This window comes from Zeugodacus cucurbitae, chromosome 3, assembly GCF_028554725.1.
Source record: "Zeugodacus cucurbitae isolate PBARC_wt_2022May chromosome 3, idZeuCucr1.2, whole genome shotgun sequence".
NCBI lineage: Eukaryota > Metazoa > Arthropoda > Insecta > Diptera > Tephritidae > Zeugodacus > Zeugodacus cucurbitae.
The window spans coordinates 47,330,769-47,347,654 of NC_071668.1; the positions used below are offsets into that span (position 1 = coordinate 47,330,769).

A 16,886-nucleotide genomic window follows, 5' to 3' on the forward strand; every position below is an offset into this window, starting at 1 on the left:
TTCACTGGAAAGTCGTGGCTCTACTATTTGTGTGCATTATCAGCTGCTTGTGCGCTTGTAGGCCAGGGATTGTTTTACTCTGTGTGTGCAATGCCAATGGAGTGCGTAGGCTTTTGTATGAATGTGTGTGTTGTGATTAAGGGTGCTTTCTTTTGATGTTGTTCTTGCTGTTGTCATTTTTTGTCAGCTAAAGGCATCTGCTGTTGATTACGTATGTATTTACCAACACAAATGCATCATACATTATCCATACAATCAAATGAGTACATACATACAAAGATACATATGTATTTAGAATCCGTTTGCCTGGCGATGACGTTGGTAACACTAATGTCATTACATAGATGATTCAATAAATGTAGATTATTGCTATAATGGAGCGCATTTGCACTTATACGTTGCTCTAGATCCATTACGATTTCAGAAAACTACCTAATTTGAACTTGCATAACTAGTAAGCAACAGGCTATTTGGGCTAGTGCATTTAAGAACGTGTTATGTAGAATTTTAATGTAGTCGGTTTAATCACCTATTGCGAACTTGGCCTTGTTCGCCGCAACTCTCATACAGACTTTAAACAAATCTTAATGGCCTTACGAGGTTAAACAATATAATCGATTTGAAATCAAAATTGCCCTCTTAAATTTTATTTGCGAATTATTTTCTTAGTTATCCTGTTAACAGCTTAATATTTTTCATTTTAAGACCAAACTCTCTAAAAATACAAACTAATCTAAAGTATTTTTTATCTTAAACAATTCTCTACGATTAAAGGAGAAAATGGGAGGGTTTTCAGAGATAATTTTCTCCTATATGAAGCTAAGATTTTCCTCTGAAAGGAGGTATAAAAAGTGTACTGCGATGCCCGAATGGGATATTTTCTCTAAAGATTTCCTGATTAAAAAAAAAACTAACAATCAGCTGATTAACTTATAACTTAACTTATAACAGCTAATCGTTAATGAAGTAGCCGGCTTGCGAAAGACAAGAACTGGTTTCTCAATTATAATATTAATGAACTAAATTTATTTGGCTGCGCTGACAAACAATACAGACAGGCTAACTTCTTTTTCTGCATGGCCGAAAGCCGAAAAATTGAAACCTAGATAATCGAGGATTATACAGACTACTGCAAGATCAATGTAACCGAGAGAGTCAATGTTTTTAATTTTTTGTTTTCTTTAAATTGTATGTATGTAATTGGCGTTGCAACCGTTTAGCCGGTTATAGCCGAATCGACGATAGTGCGCCATCTCTCTCTCTCTTTCGCATGTCGGCGCCAGTTGGAGATCCCAAGTGTAACCAGGTCGCTCTCCACCTGGTCCCTCCAACGGAGTGGAGGCCTTCCCCTTCCTCGGCTTCCTCCGGCGGGTATTGTATCGAACACTTTCAGGGCTGGAGTGTTTTCGTCCATTCGGACAACACGACCTAGCCAGCGTAGCCGCTGTCTTTTTATTCGCTGAACTATGTCAATGTCGTCGTATAACTCGTACAGCTCATCGTTCCATCGTCTGCGGTATTCGCCATTGCCAATGTTCTGAGGACCATAAATCTTGCGCAAAATTTTGCTCTTGAAAACTCCTAATGTCGTCTCATCTGATGTTGACATCGTCCAAGCTTCTGCACCGTATAGCAGGACGGAAATGATAAGCGACTTGTAGAGCTTGATTTTGGTTCGTCGAGAGAGGACTTTACTGTTCAATTGCCTACTCAATCCAAAGTAGCACCTGTTGGCAAGAGTTATTCTGCGCTGGATTTCGAGGCTGACATTGTTCGTGTTGTTGATGCTGGTTCCCAGGTAGACGAAATTGTCTACGACCTCGAAGTTATGACTGTCAACAGTGACGTGGGAGCCAAGACGCGAATGCGCCGACTGTTTGCTTGATGACAGGAGATATTTCGTCCTCATTCACCTCCAAACCCATTCGCTTCGCCTCCTTATCCATGCGGGAAAAAGCAGAACAAACGGCGCGGTTGTTGCTTCCGATGATATCAATATCATCGGCGTACGCCAGGAGCTGTACACTCTTGTAGAAGATTGTACCTTCTCGGTTTAGCTCTGCAGCTCTTATAATTTTTTCCAGCATCAGGTTAAAGAAGTCGCACGATAGTGAGTCACCTTGTCTGAAACCTCGTTTGGCATCGAACGGCTCGGAGAGGTCCTTCCCAATCATGACGGAGCTTTTGGTGTTGCTCAACGTCAATTTACACAGCCGTATTAGTTTTGCGGGGATACCAAATTCAGACATCGCGGCGTAAAGGCAGCTCCTTTTCGTGCTGTCGAAAGCACCTTTAAAATCGACAAAAAGGTGGTGTGTGTCGATCCTCTTTTCACGGGTCTTCTCCAAAATTTGGCGCATGGTGAATATCTGGTCAGTTGTCGATTTTCCAGGTCTAAAGCCACACTGATAAGGTCCAGTCAGTTTGTTGACGGTGGGCTTTAGTCTTTCACACAGTACGCTCGATAGAACCTTGTATGCGATATTTAGGAGACTGATCCCACGGTAATTGGCGCAAATTGTGGGATCTCCCTTTTTATGGATTGGGCAGAGCACACTGAGATTCCAATTGTCAGGCATGCTTTCTTCCGACCATATTCTGCAAAGAAGCTGATGCATGCACCTTATCAGTTCTTATAATATAAATACTTCTGTTCACCTTCTAAAACGCAGGGTTAAAGGTTACTCTTGAGCCAAATTTTTCACAAGCAACACCATTCGCCATAGACAGGAACTTGGTGCCTGGCCAGCACTATAAGGGGGTTGTAAATAAAAAGCTCCAAAAGACGTTCCCTGAGCTTCTTTCGAGTCGCTATTGACATGTGTGGCATGGCGTTGTCACGATGGAACACAATTATTCACCTTTGCCCAATTTGAAAATTTAAACGATCGCACTCTTGATAGGTTCAGGTTTGAATTAAGTTTGGCCATAGGGGGTGGACCAAAGTGAATTATTCTCTGCCAAATCCTCCAAATACATAAAAAAAACCTTCTTGATCGTCAAACCTTGTTTACAAGAGACTTCGTAAGGTAACGTAGGTAGAATGTCAATGGAAAATGTTTTAAAATCCTATAATTATATAGCGAAACAACTATTCATAATTTTTGTATTATGCTACCTCTTTGTGGGTTAGCGAGAAAGATCTCGAAGAACCTAAATACAGCGCACGCTCTAAAACGGGAACACTATTTTTTGTGCTCAAAATTTAAAAATCTATTTATTGTTTGTTTATCCTTGTGGGAAATAAGAAATGGCAATAGAGTGCTTTATTGTTGAAAAAAAGCAAAAACCACGGGTTTTCGAAAGCATGAACATTTCGCAAAAGTGAACTGCCTTGGTTTTAATATGTTCACGTTTTCGAGCGTGCGCTGTATATTTTTTCTGTGGTAATTAAAGTAAAATTTTCCCTGTTCCTACACACACATATCAACTTAGTATATATTCTGCTGGATATTAAAAAATTGCTTGCGTCACAAAAATTTACAAATAAACATCCCGCAGATATTGATAAAAATACAGTTAGTACAAAAGCATAATAATCTATTTAAATATGCTCATATATGGTATGTATGTATAAAAGAAAATATAAGACTGACTGCGCACAAAATTATGCCAATATTATTATCGATTTGAATTGGAAACATTATCATTATCAACAGTCCAGAAAATTCACACTTATATAATACGATATACTCATACATACCTACATAAATGTAATATGTATACTTTTACACATATAATATACAACAAATAAATATATATAAATTCCCAAATAGAAAAAGTTAGTCTCCTGATAACAAATTATATGCGTTTACCAAAATAAGATTACAATAAAATCAGGATGTGATAAATTTCTGCGATAAAGCTTACTATATTTTGCTACGTTCCATAATTATATGTATGTATGTTACTGTATTTTTTATGACAATGCGTTGGAAATGCTCATATTATTATTGAAAATACAAGTATATTTCGAAAATTATCGAATAATTTGGAAATCAAATAAATATAAATTTGACCACTAATGTATAATTAATGGCTTATATCCTCAATATAGCTATGTGTAAATTTTATTTTAGATAAGCAGGCCGCAAATCACCAAGAATTGGTATTCTCTATTATCTTGTAGACTCTCTGCAAATTCCATGTTTGAATGAACCCAGCACCCCCACTCCACTTCCCACACCTTCTTCATTTTTGTTCTTCACATATGTATATCAGACTCGTAAAATAATTATATCCGAACGAAAATTTTAAATTAGCGAATTTAAATTAACGAACTCTACCAATGTCAATAAACATACATTGGTGTTGAATAAAATATCATATATGTAGATCTTTGGACGTCCGAGCTTTGGACGAATTGTTTGGAATTATTTTCTTACTACTGCATTCGCGAAAAACCCTATGAAAAGTCTTTATCCGTGCCTTAAAGAACTAACCTCAAAATATATATATACATATAGTTTGGTAAAACGTTACTTCCTTCCTTAATATGCCCAACATAATTAACAGTCGGTAAAATAAAATTGAGCGAATAAGTGCACATTAGCATCCAAAAATAACGTGCAGGTACATCATCTCCAAGCTTCTTACCATCGAACCGGTATAGAAATCTATATTATATAGAAGTATAAAACCATCAGCCTTATTGTAAACTTCATCCGAACGAAATCCCCAATAAAAAACATTTATTGTGTATTTCACACATTTGTGTTTGTCGTATCATGAATTTCACATGGGAACAATCTCACTTCTTCGAAAAAATTGCCTAAATGCAAATGTAATTTTTTCTGAGAAACTATAAAATTTGTTACCAAAATCAATTGTAAGCAACAAGTATCAATACGAAGGCTGCTATATATATTTCTGGCCTAATAATGAAAATAGGAATATTTATCAACGAAAATGGTTTTATTGTTTTTCAAAATATTCTCCATCAAGATGCTTTTGCATGCGCTCAAACAATTTTTCGACAACAATTTCGATGACAAATCGTTCTGAGTGATGTTATGCTAAAAAATTTCAAACTTTCCAATGGAAATGTCAGATTGCACCTGGCAACACTTAGTGTTGCCTAGGCCAGAAATATATATAGCAACCCTCGTATTAACAATTTAATTAATATTAACAATTTTTATACTCTCTCAACAAAAGTTGCTAAGAGAGTATTATAGTTTTGTTCACATAACGGTTGTTTGTAAGTCCTAAAACTAAACGAGTTAGATATAAGGTTATATATACCAAAGTGATCAGGGTGACGAGTAAAGTTCAAATCCCGATGTCTGTCTGTCCGTCCGTGCAAGCTGTAACTTTAGTAAAAATTGAGATATCTTAATGAAACTTGGAACACGTGTTTCTTGGCACCATAAGAAGGTTAAGTTCGATGGGCGTAATAGGACCACTGCCACGCCCACAAAATGACGATAACCGAAAGCACATAAAGAGCTATAACTAAGCCATAAATTAAGCAATGAAAATAAAATTTGGTACAAAGAATTGTTCTAGGAAGGGCATATTTGGATGTATTTTTTTTGGGAAAGTGGGCGAGGCCCCGCCCCATGCTAAGTTTTTTGTACATATCTCAAAAACTACTAAAGCTATTTCAACGAAACTCTCAGGAGTCGTTTTTTCAGGCATTTCCTTATATAGTCCAAAAATGGAGAAATTGGATTATAACTACGCCCACATCCCATACAACGTGGAAAACTACTAAAAACGCTTTAATTCAGTAAGGAAAGCCAACAGAAACCTGAAATTTCATTATAAAGAAGATACGAAAGAGCCGCACTCAAAATGGTATACAAAATTTTAAATAGACGTGGTTCCGCCCACTTATGGGTTAAAAACCATATCTCAGAAACTACTCGACCAATTTCAATGAAATTCGATTTGTAAGATTTTCTTCATCCCAATGATATGTTGTGAAAATAGGCCACATCGGTTCACAACCACGCCTTTTCCTATATACCAGAACTTTGAAGACGATCTGAAACGTATACTTTACAATATATATTTTTAAGCACTAGAAGATATCGGAACAGAACTTTGCACAAATACTACATTTATAGTGCGGCATCGCCCTTCTAAAAATCGTAGAAATCAGACCACGCCATTTTCAAGGCCCCATATATCGAGTATGAAGAACTCAGCGCTCCTAATTTTTTTACCGAAAATACAGGTAAGTCTCTCAGATATTTTGAAGAAATTCAGAGGAAATATGTTTCTTCTAATAATATGTCTCCTTGCCTAAAATGGGTGAAATCGGGTCAGAACTTAACCTAGCTCCCAAATACCTAACATTAGGGTTTTCAAACTTTCAATGGACTTTAACCATATATATGACGAATATGTGGGTCAAATTGTTTGCTAAATTAATAAAATTAAATAAATAAATTGCGAGAGTATAAAATGTTCGGTTATACCCGTACTTAGCCCTTACTTACTTGTTTCAATATGAACTAAGGTCTACGTATATTGAGTAGTTTTTGGCTAATTGAAACCAAAGTTAAATTAATATTCGGTGAAATCCTTGTGTGGTGAAGGCTTCAAATCGCTTCCACAGAAAATCGTAAGATGTCTAGAGAGCTCTTCGCCCTTAGCTGTGGAGGTCATTGTTCCATTAAAAATTTTAATGGGTGCTAGCTGCAGATGTTTTCTAGAAGAAGTTAAGATGAATCACTTCAACACTTCCTTATGGAATGCCCTGCCTATGCAAGATGGAGACTAAAATTCCTTTGATCTCACTTTTTTAAACATCCTCGCGAATTAGTTGATTTAGAAGTAAGAAAACCTATATTTGTAGTAGGTCCACTCCGGTTTTTCGACACTTAATATCTAATTAGGGGGTTTTCTGACTTCACAAAATACTGTCCTTATAGTCTAAGTGTATTCCTATTCTTATGGGGAACAGTCATAAAACCTAACCTAAGGTGAAGTTTTTGGTGGAAAATCCTGATCCTGAAGATTCTCGATTCCATAATAGAACAAGATTATCAAGTTGCTTCCCAGCATTGAAAATTGTTTTGTGAATAATTTATGCTTTTAACAATCATGGGAATGCTTTATTCAAGGCAGCATATTTTCAGTGCAAAAAAGGTTTAGGTTATTGTCAAATACTTCGCTTTGCTTTTACTTTGAAAAAAAATTAACTAAAGTTTATACATCTATAACAAGACCTCACTGATTCTTGAGTGTATTACTCTTATTATCTTCATTTACTGATATCAATGTGATAAGATCATTTTAATGGACGAACTTTCAATCTTCCCGAAAAATTCATAATGAACAATGATTTTTGCTGTCACAATTGTATGAAGAGTGAGAACTACAAATTTACATGAATGTAAAGATTATTTATCATCGCGGAAATGTTGGCGCAACTTAATGCCCTTTGAAACTCCACCAAACATAACCTTTTGAAAAGCAAATTACAGTCATTAATGCGACGAAGCCAATTTGATTTATGAAAATTTTCGAACCAATTTTAGCATTGGCGGGCGGTCAACACATCTTCTCCATACACATCACATAACTTTCGTCTTGCTTAAACTGCATTTTTATCCTTTTGATGGTAAATCTTCCATTATCAATAGAGCAGCAAACAAAAATTAAAATCATTGCTATATAAGCTATTCAAATATAATATATTACGTTAAATCGGATAGAGTGTGAATGCATTAAGATCAGATGTTGTCCTCAAACAAAATTACTCAGTGAATGACCAATAGAATAGGTGGAAAAAAATTGTCCATTAGGGCGACTGTCAAACATTAGAAATCAAGTGTAAAAATCGGGATAATTTTTTTAACCAACGCATCGGGAAAATATTTTTACAAATCGCTCAATAGTATTATTATATATGCTTATATGTATATTATATATGAACTACTTCTTGATAGTTTAAGATGTATGTATTTTTCAAGTAATAGTAAATCTGACTCAGCGACGGCGATTTATTTTACATATATGTACATATATTTATTCAAATCACTTTAATTACTTTTACTTTGTAGTTTTTTTTTATGTAAGAATAAAGTTATATGATTATTAGATTCGAAGTAAGCTGATGAGTGCATTTGTGGTAAATTCACTTCGTATATTTTCTAATGTTCAATCCTACCAATTTGCCATGTGCTTTAAGCGTTTGACGGTCAAAGCTGTCTTACTCAGAAGCCAACATAAGCCGAAAGAATTGAACAAGTGGCTGCGAAAACAACAAGTGGGAGCTCAACATTAAGACCAGCACATAATAACTAATATGATTTCAATCCTGACAAATTCTGCTTCCGCTCAAATGGAGGAATGTCACTTTCAAAACAGTTGCCACTTGTTTCTTGCACAACAACAACTCTATGTACATAAATGTCAGTCTATTATGTAAACATGCTGCTGCATTGGCAGCGCAACTGGCATCTGCATTCGCAATAGACCACATTTGCAACCAATCTGGACCATGAAAACCTCCTGGCGAGCGCTGCGATAGTGGTAATTGCGGTGTGACGTGCGGGGTGGGGATTTAAATGGTGACAGTGCCAAATACAAATTGACAGATAATATTTTTAAGTATTTGAAGGATAACAGCACTTGTGGCAAGCGGTCGGCAAGGCGGCAATGTCGTCGGTTGTAGCATTTATGCGTTCGTAAGACTGTGCTTTTCGAGTGTTTACGATGTTGATGGGTGCACCCCGGGCGCTTGACGAAGGCCATTATGCAAATATTAGCAGATTTTATTGTTTTTTCCTGCGTGTAGAGGGAGGGTATGGATGTTGCGCTGCTCTTAATACATGGCGTAAGATAAAGAGACCTGCTGCAAGACAGTTAAAAATATCCAACAAATTCTAGGCGGCAGGGGGTGTACATGCATATGTAACCACAGCCAGTGAAATATTTATTTACAAGCGATTTGCTGGTCGCTTTAGTTCGGCATTATTAAACCGCTTCGACATACTTACATAGTTGTGCAGTCATTTGCAGTGTTTGCTTTTATATTGATATATTTATTTATGTATGTACATATGTAAATGTTCATACTTATGTAATCACTATGAACGCAGCCAGAAGAACTCCTTCATATTTTTATATGCATTTTGTTTAAATTTATTTACGACGCAGAAATGAATATTCAAGTGTCTCCATCTTAAAATAACTGAAACCGTTCTTTAGAGGGAAGCTGTGGATACTTACAGAGATATATACATAAATAGTAGATATGGTGCATATATACTTACATATATCTATTATTGTTATTCTTATTCTTCTATGTTAGATTACTTTTTTATTCTTAGAATTAGCTAAAAACTTAAATTTGAACGATTTGCGTACTGAATTGTCTTTATTAACACTTCATCAATACACACAGATCCTAAATAGATTTTTCTTACTTATTCGACACAATATTCGATATATCCAACATGTACTTTTGAGATCTGAACAGTTTCAGACATCTTAATTCACTTCACGAGGCATATAATCACTGAAAGTAAAATCTGTCAAATATTTAGATAACACTACTTTACAGTCATTTTGGGATTGTTATGTTTCTTGCTAATTTTGGGTTGCTCAAATCGAACACGTAGGATTTTTGAGTTTTTTAGAATTAAACGACGTAGTCGAAGAGTCCATTACTTGTCCATGAACCATGCTGAAATATAAGTTCAAGCCTGCATCAGTGGAATTAATGGCATTAGGAACGAAAGTAGCCATTTTTAGAACCCAAAACCAGTTCCTCGTTTTTCACCATGCAAGATAAAAATTTTATTTGTTTTAGTCCAGATGGTGTAATGAAAAGATAATAATTATGTTTATTTACAAACTCCTCAAAAATAAGTTTGAAGATAGTTTTGCTTCATAATGACCCTCTATTCCTCTTATACAGTTAGCAGTTGACATGGAAGAAACATACAAAAGTATGTTAAGTACCTAAATTCAATAAACATTGACGCTTACAAGTCGTGACGTAAAAGTCATAGGATTGTTACGAGGACTTCCGAGGTTATTTACTAAGTATTGCTGTTTCCTGTGGCTTTGGGACTCTAGAACAACAGCACGCCATTATAAAGTACAAGATTAATCACAGAGATATCAATTTACTCCAGGTTATTATGAAGAACATACCTCTCATTGATTCCAAAATAGCTTTTTACTTCCAATACATATTGCTTGGATTGATGAAAATTTGTATTAAAGCATTGGAGATATCGGAGATACATTAAAATAAATTTGTCCTATATTAAGTGATGCCAAGGTTATAGAACGCATATTTGTTGGACCTCAAATTCGAAAAGTACTAAAGGATGAGAAATTCCCCCAAACATTAAGTAATGTTGAATTGGTTACGTGGAAGTTGTTTAAAGTACTCGAGCACTATTGCACGATGAGCTGTCGCTTGTCCCTTAATTTCCTCCACTAACATTTAAACTTCTTTATCGAAAATTGTGCGGTTAGCGATAAGCAATAAGCAAGGCTCCATCAGGTCATCCTAACAATGGAGCAACGATACCAAAGCAAATGGTATCCAGCAATGTTGGGAGATTACTGTTGGTTCCTTATAAGAGAAAGCGATCAGCAGTGTAAGCGAAAGTCAGCATTCTCCATAACTCGAACACTTGAATTGGCAATAGAAGGCCAATCCTTCCATAAATAGAACTTTTTGGTCAGGGCATAATACAAAATTTTAAATTTTACTATCGAGGCAGAATTTAAAAGAGTCCCTCTATATCGCACGGTGGCGAACAAAAAATATAATATTGCACTTATGGACTGCATAAATCATCTAACAAAGGCATGGGATATAAACGCCAAAAGCCAAACAATAGCAAAATGCAACAAACAAAATTACAGAAAACATCTTTTAATGTATGTCCATCAAAACTTTTGCGAAGTAAATAAATAAAACAGTGTATAAATCTTATTTTAGAGCTTTTTGAAAATTTATATATTTTCATGAAAATTCTATAACTCAAAGTCCCTCTAACTCGAAGTTTTTTTGTGGATTATCATGATTCGAGTTAGTTCCACTGTATTTACATTCTCAGTAAACAATGCTGGAATCTGCTCTAAATACGTATCAGAGCATTAATAGAATGATTTCAAATGACTATTTAATTAATTTCACTATCAGGGACACTAAATTTAACAATATGTAGGTATTCTATGGAAAAGGTTAGCATCTCCAAATTACTTTAGATGTTTGGAGTACTTTTTTAAGGTAGTTACACGATTGCGGAAGTGTTTCGTTAGACAGTCCACACGATTGAGGATAAAGCGTTCAAGAGCTTGCTTTTTCATAATCAAATGACATATTAGAAATTTGTCGTAGCAGACAGGCCATAGGGAATTATATATATATAGTATAAAGGCTTGATAACTCTCAATGTTTACAGGGCCGAAAGTTTACTATGTTCACTTTTAAGAAAATTAATTAAAGAACTTTCACTTCACTTTACCAGGTCTTCAATGTATCTGATGATTCATTCGATGATGTGGTAAAACTCACCCTTGATGACAGTTATTCAAATTTATCGTTATAAAAGTAACGGTAGATAATATTTAATACTTTTCCAATTCATGTAATAATATTTATCTAATAATAAAGATAACCTTTATTATCTGTTTTATTAAGCGTACTAACATAGTAAACAGGCAAATACACACACATATATATATATATACCACAATATTAATTACAGGTGTCAATCAGAAATTAACGCCTGCAATATAATCATTTGAAATTGTAATGTAATCAAAGTTTGATATTCTCATTACCTGTGCAGTAAACGAAAAAAATATAGTCAAAGCATAGATAAAACCTAAAAAAGCAAAAAAATTGTCCAATCGAAACTTTTAAATTTTTTCTTGTTTCGGAACGCATTTGCATATAAATTACTCTTCAGTGCTTTCTTATCAGTTTAACAAGCTTTTTGCGAAAATGCTAACGCTACACAATTACTCCAAGAACGAATGGTCAAAGGTCTAGGTGATTTGCATGCTATTTATCTATTTTTGTATGTATGTAGGCGGCTTCGCATTTACCTGATTTGAATCCATTTTCTTGACCTGAATATCGTAAAAGTTATATCAAAGGACGATTTGATAGGGGAGAGCGGTATGGATGTTACATACACACAGACAGATAATCGTTATTGATGAATTCAATCTAAAAATTGCGTCTGTCATTAATCGTCATTACATAACGCAATAATAGTTACAAGAATTGTTTACAACAAAGTAACCTTAAATATTTTAAGCCACATATTCATCTACCTTTATACTAAATTTATACAGTGGAACTTCTCTAACGTGAATCACCATAATTTACAAAAAAAAACTTCGAGTTAGAGAATTTTTATTAAAACATTCAATTTTTCAAAATGCTTTAAAATATAGATTAATACATAATTTTATTTACTTACTTCACATAAAGTCGTATGTACATATGTACGTTTTTTACCGAAAACATCAGAAAATCTCTCAGATATTTTATAATAAATCAGAGGGAATGTTTTTATTATAATAAAATGCCTCTGTGCCAAAAATGGATAAAATCGGGTAATTACTGGCCTTAGCTCCCAATTAAGATTACCACACTACCGGTGACCTTTTTACCATACAGAAAGGAAACTTAAAATGTATAAAAAATTTGTTGTGTAGTCTGCATTTTTCTATAAAGAAAATGAAACCAAAAAGAAAACGGTGTCCATTCTAACAAACGTATCGTAGCTTCTTTCTATAAATTCATTCTGGCATTTTTTCAGCCAAGGTTTCAAACTGCTGATACTCACTTGCTGTGTCCTTGTATTGGGCGTGCGCCTACTGCCTCAGGGGGACACTTCAATAGCTAATAACATTTTCGTCATAGGTGGCGATATCAGCAACGTTTGCGGAGGCTCTCAACCGTTCCAAAACCGATAAGTTTCTTTTATGTCTTTATTATCCTTATCCAGTGGCGCACGCAGGAAAAAAATTTGGGGGGGGGGGGGGGTTTGGTGTTTTAGGTAAAAAAAAACAATGTTTCATTATTTTATTCACAAATTGAAGTCAAATCTTCTTTTATTTTGGGCCATAACATTTAAAATCTCTTCCTCCGTCACGTCTATATCTCTATGGATATTCAAGAGAGCCATTCTGTTCAGGCGTGCTTCTCCAGTTTTATTTCTTAAATATGTTTTAAGCCTGCGAAGTGAGGAAAACGAGCGTTCACTTGAAGCGACAGATATAGGGATTGTTGCTCCAGTCTTTAAAAAACGATGCACTGTTTTGAAAATTTTTGCATCGCAACAATTCAACGCGTCTAAAAAAGTTTTGGATCTCTTCGTTTGATTTAACCAGTTCCTGAAAATATATTCAAAATTTTAGTTAGAAAATATAATCTGAAGAAAAGATTTTTAACCTTTTCCACATTCTAAATTCAGCAACGAAATCATCCGGATCTTCTACATCAGCGGACCATTGTTTTCTAAAACACGAACAGTCTACGGCATCTCAATAACGTCAAGATTTATGCATTTATTTGGCAAAATGTTTTCAATTTTGGAAAGCAGCTCTCGATGTTTTAAAAATCGTTCATTGATTTGGTCCAAAAAATGATCTAAAAACGGTATATAAATTGATCTGCGGTAATATTCTTCCGGTTCGCCTTCATAATTGTCGCGATTAGTTTGCCGTTTCGCCAAACGCGAAATTTTGATTTCTAAATCTAATTCTGCGGCTATTGTTTTAACTGATTCAAAAATTAGTTTAAACGATTGTTCAGAATCCTTACGCATTTCACTAATTTCAGCATACAAATTATTTGCATAAGCAACGCAGCTGCTCAAATCACAGTCTATTTGCTGCAAACATAGGCTTATGTGTTTTGATAATGCAAAAATTGGCTTTAGTATCGCCATAGCAATCAGAGAACTGCAAAACTCACTTTTTCCTTGAATCAGCTCATACGCAAAAGTTTCTAATCAATTCCAATCACTGAGCGAAACACAGCGTTGAGCAAAAATCAGCTCATGTCGCCGCACCGCTCATTCGCGTACAATGTGACAAAGATAACATGATACGAAACTCTTTCATTCGTGAGAGAGCTGTCAAAGTCCGCATTTTTTATAACATTTGGCAGTGGTGCCACTGCGGGAAAACATAAGTTAGGAGATTTTTATTCGATTTCTTGGGTATTTATTGGTTTGCAGTTTACGCTTAATAGAGACTTCTTAACCAATATTACACCAACACAAACACTTATAAATATATATTTTAAGATAAACAATAAACATCTACACATAAAAATAATAAAATATTATAATAATTAAAAATCGTACATATTATTAGTCAACATAAACAAAAATTTAGCTTAGTTGAATTTAGTAACATATATTTATTTATATTTTATAAACCAATAAACACCTTAATATATTCTCTAAAAGTTTAAGAGAAAATTTGTAATCAGATATGTATTTATGTAAATGGCATTTAACACTGCCAAAGAACGTATATTACTTTTGTCCAAATAGCCACCGTTTCTTAAATAATATACACATATTAATTCCATTTAAATAAAAGTTAATAGTAATTCAAAAATCACAAAAAACTTATCGTACAAAAACGAACCATTTAATCATTTATTTCTGCGGGATTCTTAGTGGTAGCTCGTCATTTTGACTGTCAGCTGTTCAGTAGCCCATGATCTGGCTTTGTTGCCAACATCAAAAATGAGTTCATGGGCTCTCTCAACAAGCAAAAGAGAAGAGTTTCGTATCATATTATCCATGCAATGTGAGCCTTCGGTCCGAAATGCTTTGCTCACGTTTGCTCACTTCACGAAATTTTTAGCTCACTTTCGCTCAGTGATTGGAAGTGAATAGAAACTTTTACGTATGAGCTGATTCAAGGAAAAATTGAGTTTTGCAGTTCTTTGGTATACATATACAATTATATATGTACGTATATATATGTATATATGCATGTGTGTGTGCCAACGGATTTTACAAAACCAGTAGCGCTGCTGGTTGCGCATTTATTCAAGCACAGTGAGTTTATTCACATGTGTTGAGTTTGCTCATACCCGTTGAGTTTGCTCATAGACGTTGAGTTTGCTCTTTTGTGTGCTTGTTTTCATTCAACACGATCATTGTTGAGCCGAATGAGCGAACGCCTGAGTTGAGCTGTTACAACACGAGCGTGAATAAACTCAGCAAGCAAACGAATTTACCACAATTGAGCTGAATTTAGCTCAGTAGCGAATATATTCACGAATGCCATTTTGAGCGCTTGAGCCGAATGGGCTGATACTTCGGGTATTGTTTGTGCATGAACATTTTTGCGCTCAACGGAAGCCGTTCTCTGATAGCAATCACAAATTGAGGTGATTGGATTGCAGTCAACAAAGCATGTGGCTTTGATAAATCACTTCTTAAATTTTCAGTATCAAGCTCTTCCAACGCTGTACAGATCAATGGGAATAAATCGTTAAATAAAGAAAGAGATTCTAAATGCTCCACCCAACGTGTTTCGCAGAATTTAAGTAACCTCACTTGCTTTGAGTTTGGATGGAAAGATTTTTGAGCAGTGTGCCTGCCTTTAGTTGACATCCGAAAAAGATTTACGGTCTCTTTCATGGAACCAATACAATATCTTATAGCAGGTATTGTGCAAGTCGTTGCGATAACTAAATTTAAGCTGTGATTAGCACAGTGCACATAAAGAGTTACAATGATTAATACGAGACAAGAACAAAACACACGGACGCACCAAGAATGATAGAAGACAAGATTACGACAGGCTGAAGCGTTCACGACCCACGAATGGGAATAGGCAACAGAAGAATTGTCAAATGGAAAACGGAAATGTGAAACATAGTGAACCAAATTGAATAATGTGCAGATAAAATATCACAATGAACGTAATTCTTAAAATCTTCATTTATAAAATGATCCAATATAATCATGCATATTTATAATTAAAATTATATGTTTTGTTACAAAAAGTTCGCCATTTTGCCAACTTTTTTGTTGGCTGGAAGAGTGAAAAAAATTCTTTATAGACGACTTGTTTGTACTATTGTTGTTTAATTCCGCCATTGCGGACTTCTTTTTCAAGTTAATACATTTTTCAAATAGAATTTTAAATAATAATTATGCACTAGCCTTGACTTCAGCTCTTTGTTTTGGTTTTATTGTTTTGTACCACCGTACAATTTTGTTTTGCTCGCGTGTTCGGGGTCGGGAAAGTTGTCACTCAACAGGAACTTAAAACCCAAAAAAGCTAACTGTAAACGCCTGTCGTAATCTTGTCTTCTATCATTCTTTCGTACGCACATAATTCATTTGTTCTATTCTCATTCACGCTCTAATCATTAGTGACAAGTGTTGCCTCGAGCTAAAAAAATTAAGTATATGTTGCCAAGCACAAAAAGTATCAAAAGCACAACCGTTGTTTTAAAAATTTTAATTTGAAAAACAAATAATAAGTAAAGTTGTGTATCTAATTCAGACCAGTTTTTTCTGGTTGTTTTTATTAAAAATATATATTAAAGTATTTTTTTGCAAATAGCATAATTTTTTTTAATTTAAATTTATTTGTTTTGTCAGTTTGCTCATGGAACGAAAACTGAAAGTCATAATAAATTAATTTTTATTTTTCCTGTATTATGATTAACAATAAACTCTTAAAAAAATAATAGACTTTTCAGTTCAGAACTAATTTTCAAAAGATGTCCATTTTCGACTCACAATTCCCCTTAAATCTAAAAAAATCCAGTTCAGCAGCCACAGAGTTATAAGGCAAACTCATTACTTTGAAGCAAATTAAAAAAAATGTCTATGTCCAGTTTATATTTTTCTGGGTTTTTTAATTGGCCTAGTTTAACATTTTCATAGTTTCAAAAAATTAAATTCTAT

At 34.6% G+C, this 16,886-nt stretch overlaps 1 protein-coding gene across 9 annotated transcripts in view; it reads left to right on the plus strand.

The window, feature by feature from the left end:
- Positions 1-16,886, plus strand: part of LOC105218759 (uncharacterized) — a 107,661-nt gene that overhangs the window by 52,597 nt on the left and 38,178 nt on the right. The window lies entirely within an intron of this gene.